Below are 11,253 nucleotides of genomic sequence, written 5' to 3' on the forward strand. Positions count from 1 at the left end.
ATCCAAATATTGAAAAAACTTCTGTGGCATCCATTGTTTAATTATGTTTTGAAACCGTGGCCCTTTGGGAATACTAAAATGTTCACAAACCTTTTTCATTTGTGAACACATGCCATCACAATTAATAACTGATGAATAACAAAACTGCAAGACTAGTGTCAATATCTGCCCCCCAAACTCGCTTGCCTGGGATGCAGTGCAAAAAGGGTCATCAACATTCGCACATGAAAGGGTCTGCCATCTTGGAATGGTACTGTGAAAAATGGATATCATTTTGAAGTTGTGCCTTGCAAAGCCGGGATCCATCTTGAAGTGGCGAAATGTGGCCTTTGTTAAAAAGGTACAACATCATCAGGCGCAGCAAATAACAATTCATAAACGAAATAGGAGAAAAGAAATATGTGAGGCAGAGGCCAGTCGCCTGTCTGGGTGACTCACAGCCTTTCTTGATTACCCACTTCCATAATTTCTTGATCGCCACAGAGGAAATTGCTGAAAATCAAATATTACAAGTCAAAAGAAGCCTGTTGGGCAAAGATATTTGCCATTTGGCAAGAGCTTGGCAAGTGGAAAAAAGAGACAGTAGTGAGGCACTTATTATTTATTCTGTTCTCCCCTTTGTGCCGCACTTTCCACTTCTCCCCCTTCCTCGCGCTTCCCCCTTTTCCCATGCCCTTGCGCGTACTTAATGTCACTCAGTCTAGTAAGATTGTTTGTTTTTATTTTCCCTTGTTACCCTCCTTTTGCTTGGTCGCGCTCTGAAACATGTGTGTATGAGCGCGATATAAATAAGATATCATATCATATCACTAAAAGAGGCACTTCATACAAAAAAGGAAGTGGATTATAAAAAGATCAACATTTAATACAGCTTAAAAAAGGGGGATTTAAAGGATGACTTCCTCACCTGAATGAAAAGCTGTGCACAGCATTGCCAGTTTGAAAAAATATATGGATAGGCAGTTTGACTTTGCTTTATAGAAACATGCCAGTGTCTATCACTACCCCTTTAGCTACCGGGTTCAAGGTATCCTCTAAATGATTTCTTAGAGATGTCCAGAATTGATCATAACATGTACACAAGCAAACACAATGAAGTTGCCAAAGCAGAGATGCAACAGTGAGCTTACAGCTAACATCACAGAAGTCCACATTTAGAGACAAAAAGCCAGATGGGCATGGCATAAGGTCACAAGATTGATTCTAATCAGCTAAAGGAAGCAGGTCTAAATGAAAAGGAGATAAGAAAAGTACATTGTACTGCTTCAACCAGGCATACCCTCATGGCGGTACTTCTCAGGCGATGGTACCTACACATTACACATGCAAGAAAGAGAATTTCCAAACAGAATGCAAAGACCCAGCTTACAGTCTGAGGGTTGTAAGCCAGATGAATGCAGTACAACATTGGGGACGTTGGCTAGTGTTAACAATTTCAATCTTTTCTTAGTGACCACGCTCTCCACACTATCCATAACCTACCTACCAACATATAGGGTAACTCTTTGTATCTCTTATTCATCTCCACCTCTCTCTCTCAGCTACTAACACTAAGTCACACCATCCGTATCTGATCACTCAATTGTTTCCAGCACCATCTCCTTTCCACCCTTTGACCTTTCCTCACCATTTGTTTTACCTATAACTAAAAGGAAATTTAAACCTTCCGCCATTCCCCTTTTTCTCTCCAGTTCTCATTCTTCTCCTTCACACCTCATGCCTCTTCCACCAACACTGCCTTCTCCAGCTTCCAATCTCTACTATATGACTCATTCGCCTGTCACTTCCAACTGCTTACTTTCACCCCTAAATCCCAGCAACCTCAGCCATGCATCACCCAATTGATACGTTCTCTCTTCACAGACATGTATCGGCTGCTGCACAAATGGCATACCCACTCACATGAGGACCTGCAACTCTACCTCTCTGCCCTGAACTCTCTGAAACCCACTCTTGATTGAGTGAAAAGGGAATTCTACCTAACCCTCATTGACTCACTCCAACCGTCCTTGCTGGCTACAGGTCACCCTAAACTCACTCCTTACTCCTTCTAGGTTTATGACTATTAACTCCACTTTCACAGCTAGCTGAATAATTTGCTGCAAAAATGTCCAAAATTAGAGACTCTCTACTGCCCTTCCCAACACTCGCACCTCCTACATTTTACACTATGCATACTCTACCATCATGAGCTGCCTCTATCTATTACTTACCCCACCGATTGGCCAGCTGCTTCCATTTCCTCAGTGACCCGGACGAACCAGGAGGCGAAACCGGCCTCTACACAAGGCCATCACAAAAGGCTGCTGCACAATGTCTCTGCCGGTCCCTTTCCACTCCAGGGACCCGGCATGTACAGCCCGCCTTGTACTACTTTCCTGAATTGCAGCATAGGGTCTGGAGACCCCTTACACCACCTGATGATGGCCGCTGCACTAGTTATTGCTCCTCTGGTCTCCCAGCCTGCCACAATGCTCCCATCCACCCATTGGCCAGCTGTTTCCATTTCCTCAATGAGCCGGGAGGCAAAGCCTGCCTCTACACAAGGCCATCACAAAAGGCTGCTGCTCGATGTCTCTGCCTGTCCCTTTCCACTCCGGGGACCCAGCATGTACAGTCTACCATGTACTACTTTCCTGAATTGCAGCATAGGGTCTGGGGACCTCCTACCCCACTTGAAGATGGCTGCCACACTTTTTAGTGCTCTTCTGTTCTCCCAGCTTGCCCAATGACTCCCCTCCACCCACTAGCTAGCTGCTTCAATTTCCTCAGTGACCCGGACGAGCCAGGAGGTGAAGTGGGCTTCTACACAAGTGTGTCACAAAAGGCTGCTGCACGATGTCTCTGCCGGTCTCCGTTGGCCGATGCTACACAAGATCAGTGTTTTCCTGCCTTACGGCGCTGCAATACTGCCATGTAAGGTAAACCTTTTCAGCTGTTTGAAGCATGCGCATCGGCTAGCTTTATTGCAACTCTGCATATTCAGCAACATAGCCCTGCCTCATATCTCATCCCAATGCCAATGGCTATGAAAAACCAAAGCCTCAAGCTGTAGCTGATGTAACGTGCTTCCTTTGCATACCATTTGTTATTTGCTAATCCACCCAACGTGACAATCTTGCCTTATTGTGACCTCGAACTGTGTTTCTGACCCACCTTTGCCATACTTCTATTTCGCTGTAATCAGGCGTAGCTTGTGTACCCTGCCGACTACTCCTTATCTTTCTTGCCAGCCACATGCAGTATTGTGCATTCTTACCCACCTACAACTACTGATTTTGACTCAGCATTCAGCCCTGCGCTGCATTTGCATGTTTACCTAACTGTAACTAGCGATTCTGATTCAGCATTCAGCCCTGCGCTGCATTTGTATTTTTACTAACTGTAATGACCGACTCTGACTCAGCATTCAGCTCTGCGCAGCATTTGTATTTTTACTAACTGTAACTACCGATTCTGACTCAGCATTCAGCCCCGTGCTACATTTGTATTTTTCCTAACTAACTGTAACTACCGATTCTGAGTCAGCATTCAGCCCTTTGCTGCATTTGCATGTTTACCTAACTGTAAATAGCGATTCTGACTCAGCATTCAGCCCTGCGCTTCTTTTGTATTTTTACTAACTGTAACTACCAATTCTGACTCAGCATTCAGCCCTCTGTTGCTTTTGTATTTTTCCTAACTGTAACTACCGATTCTGACTCAGCATTCAGCCCTGTGCTGCATTTGTATTTTTACTAACTGTAACTACCAAATCTGACTCAGCATTCAGACCTGTGCTGCTTTTGTATTTGACCTAATTGTAACTACTGATTCTGACTCAGCAGTCAGCCCTGCATTTGTATTTTTACTAACTGTAACTACTGATTCTGACTCAGCATTCAGCCCTGTGCTGCATTTGTATTTGACCTAAAAGTAACTACCGGATTCGACTAATGCAGCCCTATGCTGTACTTGAAATCTATCCTGTCTTCAACCCACCCAACTTGACTTGGCTGCCCTATGATGCAAATTGTAATGATACTTGTCCTGGGTTTACTCCTCCCTTAACCTGCTGGGTCCATCACAACTCCACTGTACCTTGACCTGGACCAGCAGGTAGGGCCTGTGTAACTCTGTCTTTTTGAGTGTCTGTACACATGAGGTGACACCCTTGTACACCAGGTGTGGCTTTACCAGGCTGTGCACCTACCCTTACTATGTCCTATTCGTATCTTAGGTGGCCTCTCACCTTGCTGAACTCTACAACCTGTCCTTCGATGCTTACTTTCCCTCTGTTTTCTAAACAGCCATGGTCATCCCTATCCAAAAAAGGAAGGGGCTGACCCAAACCTACCGGCTAACTTTCACCCTGTGGCTCTCGTTCTGCACTACTCTAAAGCACTCCAAAGGATTATGTTCATCCATCTTACCAATTTCTTAGACATCCACAACCTTCGAGACCCCTTACAAGCTGGTTTCTGCTCCTGCCACTCCACGGAAACTGCTCTCATGAATGTGTCCAACTTTATCGCTGCTGTTAAGCACTCCAATGTATCCTCTAGCCTAATTCTCCTTGACCTGTCTGCTGCCTTTGACACTGTCAATCACTCTGCTCTCCTTAAAACTCGTTCATCTTGGGATTCACGATCAAGCCTTTGCCTGGATTGAACCCTACCTTGCACATCATCAATTCTCTGTCTCCTGGTCCAACACCTCTCAACCCACTCCTCTAACTGTTTGTGTTCCACAAGGCTATGTCTTAGGTTTGCTTCTCTTTACACTCTACACCTCTGCTCTTGGGGCACTGATCTCTTCCTTTAGTCTCTCATACCAACTCTAGGTGGACGATACCACATTTTCTTCTCTTTTACTGAACTGTCTTATGATCTCTCTATCAGAATTTTCAACTGTCTCTGCCAGTAAATAATGGATGGCTCTGCACTCTCTGATGTTAAACTCTACCAAAACAGATGTGTTCTTCTTCACTGCCAAAAGCTCTCTCTCATTTCTTCCTGTGCCTTTGCCAGTTCCCACCTGGCACTCTCCCCTACTCTTTTTCAGCTAAAAACCTCTGCCTCCTCTATGAAACTTCTCACACCTTCTCTGCTTTCATCACCAAAACTGTAGCAGCAGCTCGCTTCAACTGCCTAAATATTAGGAAAATCAGGCACCTCCTTCCTTTAAACACTGCCAAGCATCTCTCAACCATGCTTGTCTTCTCTAAACTATACTTCTGTGCCAGCACCCTCTTTGGACTCCCCAGCTATGCCTGCTGTCCTATTGACAGTATCATTGACTTCAATTCCAAGAGTCTCTTTGAACTCCCTCACTTCACACCTACTTCCTCAAACTGTGACATGTATGGATGTCTGACGATGCAAAACAGGAGCAGATTTAAATGTCTCCATCCGGTTTACAAATCTATCCACGGTAAGGCACCACTGTATCTATTCTCCTTTATCCAACTCTACAAGCCTTCTCGTAATCTCTGCTCTGCCTCATCAATTACCCTTGTGGCTTCCCTCTCTCCCTGTGCTTCCTTTTGCCTCTGCGCGTTCTCTCTCCTTGCTCCACTTGCATGGAATTTTATTCCCACGGACATCTGAGAAACAGTACACACAGATTTGCTCAAAACCAAACTAAAAGCCTACCTCCTCGCCTCTGAGTTACCCTCTTAACCTACCTCTCACTTGCCTGCTAGCTAATATTTTTCCCTTGCCTCTAACCTGCCTCTTTCCCTTACTTCCTCTGCCTCCATTCTAACACTTCACCCATCATGGTCACATGCCAAGCACAGCTGGCCGTATCGACTACTTGCACTTAAAAGTGTCCAATGTTCGTTGTCCTTAATCTATGTATGTCCACATATGTATTGTCGCAGTGACTGTTCACTTTGCTCCCGTCCACAACCAGGTCAGAATGTCCCTCAAACTCACCCCATTGTAAGAAGCTCACCGCTTCCTGCCAAGCATATTTTCTTATCTATTGTACGTTCTTTTATGATCAAAATGGCATTGTTTCCTCCTGTTTTTAAATAAATAAATAAATATCTTGTGTATAATTATGTATAGCAAATTCTCCTGTATCCATTGGCAGACAACTGCCATGCAGTGGTGCAGTGTTGAGGGTAAGATAAGGCTTTATGCCCATCCTTAACGCTGGTTTCAGTACCATCACTACACATATAGAACCGAATCCAAAGAAGCCGATGTGATGTGCAGTGGGGGAGGCGTATATTGTAAAGTGAAGGGGGTAGAATGAAAAGCCCTGAAGCACACCACTGAGTTACCATGAGAAAAAGATTGGTCATGAAACGTGTTGGCGCAGTAAAACATCTTTCATTCTCCGCAGTGCGCAGCCTCTTTGTGCCTGCTTTCATCACCAAAACTGTAGCAGCAGCTCGCTTCAACTGCCTAAATATTAGGAAAATCAGGCACCTCCTTCCTTTAAACACTGCCAAGCATCTCTCAACCATGCTTGTCTTCTCTAAACTATACTTCTGTGCCAGCACCCTCTTTGGACTCCCCAGCTATGCCTGCTGTCCTATTGACAGTATCATTGACTTCAATTCCAAGAGTCTCTTTGAACTCCCTCACTTCACACCTACTTCCTCAAACTGTGACATGTATGGATGTCTGACGATGCAAAACAGGAGCAGATTTAAATGTCTCCATCCGGTTTACAAATCTATCCACGGTAAGGCACCACTGTATCTATTCTCCTTTATCCAACTCTACAAGCCTTCTCGTAATCTCTGCTCTGCCTCATCAATTACCCTTGTGGCTTCCCTCTCTCCCTGTGCTTCCTTTTGCCTCTGCGCGTTCTCTCTCCTTGCTCCACTTGCATGGAATTTTATTCCCACGGACATCTGAGAAACAGTACACACAGATTTGCTCAAAACCAAACTAAAAGCCTACCTCCTCGCCTCTGAGTTACCCTCTTAACCTACCTCTCACTTGCCTGCTAGCTAATATTTTTCCCTTGCCTCTAACCTGCCTCTTTCCCTTACTTCCTCTGCCTCCATTCTAACACTTCACCCATCATGGTCACATACCAAGCACAGCTGGCCGTATCGACTACTTGCACTTAAAAGTGTCCAATGTTCGTTGTCCTTAATCTATGTATGTCCACATATGTATTGTCGCAGTGACTGTTCACTTTGCTCCCGTCCACAACCAGGTCAGAATGTCCCTCAAACTCACCCCATTGTAAGAAGCTCACCGCTTCCTGCCAAGCATATTTTCTTATCTATTGTACGTTCTTTTATGATCAAAATGGCATTGTTTCCTCCTGTTTTTAAATAAATAAATAAATATCTTGTGTATAATTATGTATAGCAAATTCTCCTGTATCCATTGGCAGACAACTGCCATGCAGTGGTGCAGTGTTGAGGGTAAGATAAGGCTTTATGCCCATCCTTAACGCTGGTTTCAGTACCATCACTACACATATAGAACCGAATCCAAAGAAGCCGATGTGATGTGCAGTGGGGGAGGCGTATATTGTAAAGTGAAGGGGGTAGAATGAAAAGCCCTGAAGCACACCACTGAGTTACCATGAGAAAAAGATTGGTCATGAAACGTGTTGGCGCAGTAAAACATCTTTCATTCTCCGCAGTGCGCAGCCTCTTTGTGCCTGTTGTAAAGCATTTGGTATTGTTGCTTGAAAAGAATGGCTGGCGAAGATTTGGCTCTGCCTGTAAAGAAGGAGGTCATCCAGCAGAAAGCGAAGCCTTGAATGCTGGAGAATGGGAGGTGGGCAGGAGGATGTGGTGGTCAGTAGGCATCAGCTGCAGATTCTTTGTACTCATACATGTGTTAATGATTTCTAAAGTTCTGGAAATGACTGGGCAACCAAGTGTCACAAATCTTCTAGGCGCTGATAACAGGACATAACATTTTAAAACATTGTGGTTTTATGCAAAAACAGTACACAAGTACATAAATCATAATACCTTTACATTTTTAACAGAAGCCACAATCTTTAGAGAATAGCACCCTTATTGTGTTTTCCCACCAACTGGTCCATTTTTATTTAATAGTTGCCTTTTATTTCAAAGGAACATTTTTGGGAAATGGTAGGTTTTGAATTAAAAATGTACATGCTGATGTTATGGAAATGTTTAAGGCTAGGAATTGATCACTTTTTACCCTCTGCCTCGACAGGGGTCTGCAAGCTGCGGTTTTCCATATGTTTTCGGAATCCAACTCCCATGGTCCTTCACTGTTGACTATTGTGGCAGAGGCCTCAGGGAGTTGTAGTCCAAGACATCTGAAGATCCAAAGATGGCAGTCATCTGGTACAAGAACTGGCAATCCAGTAGAGTGCAATGTTGTCCCTTTTACCATTAACTAGCATTTTATTGGTAAAGAACAGACTGGCAGCCACCCCCATTACTCTTACTGTTCCAAGCTACTATGATCTCGCAGAAAAATACGATAACAGAAATAAATGACTGTAAACAGCAAAAATTGATAACAAAATGAAATACCACCGTTTTCCCTTTCTACAATGGCACAAGTGATTAAATAATGTTCTATGCATTGAAGGCATGTAGCGTGAGATCTTCCTTTGTTATTTCCCCTACTGGTTATGAAAATGTTGCAAGAATAAACCCATCTTGAGATTTCAAAGGCCTCAGAGGGTTTTCGTTGGTAAAATTGTTAGTGGCTAACAGGCCCTTTCTCTTTTGTTTGGTTAGACCCTGTTCTCTGTCGACAGCTTCATTTCCAATCTGACCATCTCTCTGGATATGCTGCACCAGGAGGTAAGCGTAAACAAACAAAGCTGTGGCAAATGTAAAAGGGGACGTATCTGGCTAGTGCGGGTGGTGGGTGCCTACCACCTTTGGCTCTTCAGATGTTTTGGACTACAACTCCCATGAGCCCTTTCCACTATAGTCAATGGATGAAGAATCATGGGAGACTTCTGGAGAGCCACAGGCTGTGGTGGACTGGCCTACAGGGAACTCTAGAGATTTCCAGGTAGGTCTCTACACCAAGGGAATACTTGTGGGGATACTTAGGTTTTCTACTCCCTTTACCCTCTCTCCCAGTTACCCTCCTTTTCTTCAATCTCTCCTCATTCCCCACATCCCTTTGAAGCAAGAGTTTGTTATAAAGTTTCCAGCATGTTCTTCTGCCCTCTTAACAAATATTTTAGGTGTGCTTTTTTAATTAGGTTTAAATACTTTTTAATCCCTGAATAAGGACACGTGTGCTTTCAAATACACTATGTGAGCCCATTTGTGTACTTTTTGTTGGGCAGAGGCCCTTTAAATACTACTTGGAAGGGTTTGGCTGGGTCTTTAAATTCGCTCACACTATGTAATATGGAGCCACCTTGATAAACATTTCCAGGGGGGGTCTTTCGGTTCCGAGTCCACCCCTGGCCACAGGTTGCAGACTCCTGCCACTGCAACACAATTACCTACCTCTACTGATCTACCTCACCCCAGCGCCCACCTACTGCACATTTGAACATATAGTTGCTCCTGCCCTTCATTTGGGACTTATTGAATGAATGCTGGACTTACCACGAGCCTTTGTTGAGGCCACACAGAGGTATCAAAGCACGTGCAATGATACAGGGCCTAATTGTTGTCCGTGCCTGAAAAAAGTTTGTCCGCCTAGCTTGGTGTTTGCAGACCTGCCATGTTTTCAAAATCCTTAGTAGTGAGTCCTAAATATCCTATTAGGGGAAGCCACTTGAGAGGTGTTAAAGGAACTTTGACACCCCAATAACATGAAGGGAAGCGACTTCAGTAAAATGGCTATAAATATCAAAATAAATGTCAAACGAATAAAACATTGCCAAACACTCACTGCAATGGGCATGTGGCCTAAAACATCACTAAATACACTGATCATTCACGCATGCTACCCAGATTAAAGGAATAGAATAAAGAATCATTCCCAGGCAATAAAACCCTAATTGAGTAGTATATGACTTGACACTGCTACAATAAGGGCATTCTCTGTGGTTGTTTATGGCACCCATATTAAAGCAGCACTAGGAGGCACCATTTAGGTCCTGCGTCATTGGCGGAACCAGACAGACACTTGGGCGGTGGGGGGGGGGGCATTCATCCATGCCCCATCCCATAGTATATGGCAAGGAGTGGGGTGTAGAGCAATTATAAAACAAAACCGTGAGTGTGGCATGGGTGGGGTGTAGAGCAAGTACTCTACTCCAGAAAGCCCTTGTCACTCTACCTTACCTTCTATAACGTAGACTGCCATAGACTTAAACAATACATACTTAGGAAGACTTGTGACCACTATAAATGGATTGTAAATGTTGCCTTGTGATGCATATTAACTTACTTGCCAATTTAGCTAGTGCCACACATGTAGGAAACTGAACTTTAGCTTGCACCGCATCTGGATAGAAATGTGCCTATTAACATGCCCTCGTTGACTTAGTAGTGTGCCTAATAGCGTGCCCCAGTTGACTTTAGAAGTGCGCCTAATATCCTCTCTGTACAAAGTTGAATTTAGAAGTGTGCCTATTATCCTCTTTGTGCAAAGTTGAATTTTTAAGTGTGCCTAATATCCTCTCTGTGTAAAGTTGAATCTAGAAGTGTGCCTGTTAGAGTGCCTTGGTTGAATTTAGAAGTGCACCTAATATCCTCTCTGTGCAAAGTTGAATTTAGAAGTGTGCATATTAACATGCCCTGGTTGACTTTAGAAGTGCGCCTAATATCCTCTCTGTAAAAAGTTGAATTTAGAAGTGTGCCTATTATCCTCTCTGTGCAAAGTTGAATTTTGAAGTGTGCTCATTAGCGTGCCTTGGCTGAATTTAGAAGTGCACCTAATATCCTCTCTGTGCAAAGTTGAATTTAGAAGTGTGCATATTAACATGCCCTGGTTGACTTTAGAAGTGCGCCTAATATCCTCTCTGTAAAAAGTTGAATTTAGAAGTGTGCCTATTATCCTCTCTGTGCAAAGTTGAATTTTGAAGTGTGCTCATTAGCGTGCCTTGGCTGAATTTAGAAGTATGCATAATATCCTCTCAGTACAAAGTTGAATTTAGTAGTGTGCCTAATAACGTGCCTTGCCTGATTTTAGAAGTGTGCCAAATAACGCACCCTGGTTGAATTTAGAAGTGTGCCTGATATCTTCTCTGTGCAGAGTTGAATTGGGTTGCCTAATATCCTCTCTGTTCAAAGTTGAATTTAGAAGTGTACCTATTAGTGCGCCTTGGTTGAATTTAGAAGTGCACCTAATATCCTCTCTGTGCAAAGCTGAATTATAGAAGGGTGCCTAATAG

The 11,253-nt window shown here is 43.8% G+C and overlaps 1 long non-coding RNA gene across 1 annotated transcript in view; it reads left to right on the forward strand.

Moving 5' to 3' along the window:
* LOC138527330 (uncharacterized) overlaps positions 1–8,749 on the forward strand; it is a 61,163-nt gene extending 52,414 nt beyond the window's left edge. The window contains exon 4 of the long non-coding RNA XR_011283896.1: positions 8,684–8,749. This is a non-coding gene — a long non-coding RNA (uncharacterized lncRNA). The remainder of the gene's footprint in view (positions 1–8,683) is intronic.
* The last annotated feature ends 2,504 nt before the right edge of the window (positions 8,750–11,253 follow it).

The sequence above is a fragment of the Ambystoma mexicanum genome, chromosome 14, assembly GCF_040938575.1.
Source record: "Ambystoma mexicanum isolate Mex_15411 chromosome 14, UKY_AmexF1_1, whole genome shotgun sequence".
Lineage (NCBI taxonomy): Eukaryota > Metazoa > Chordata > Amphibia > Caudata > Ambystomatidae > Ambystoma > Ambystoma mexicanum.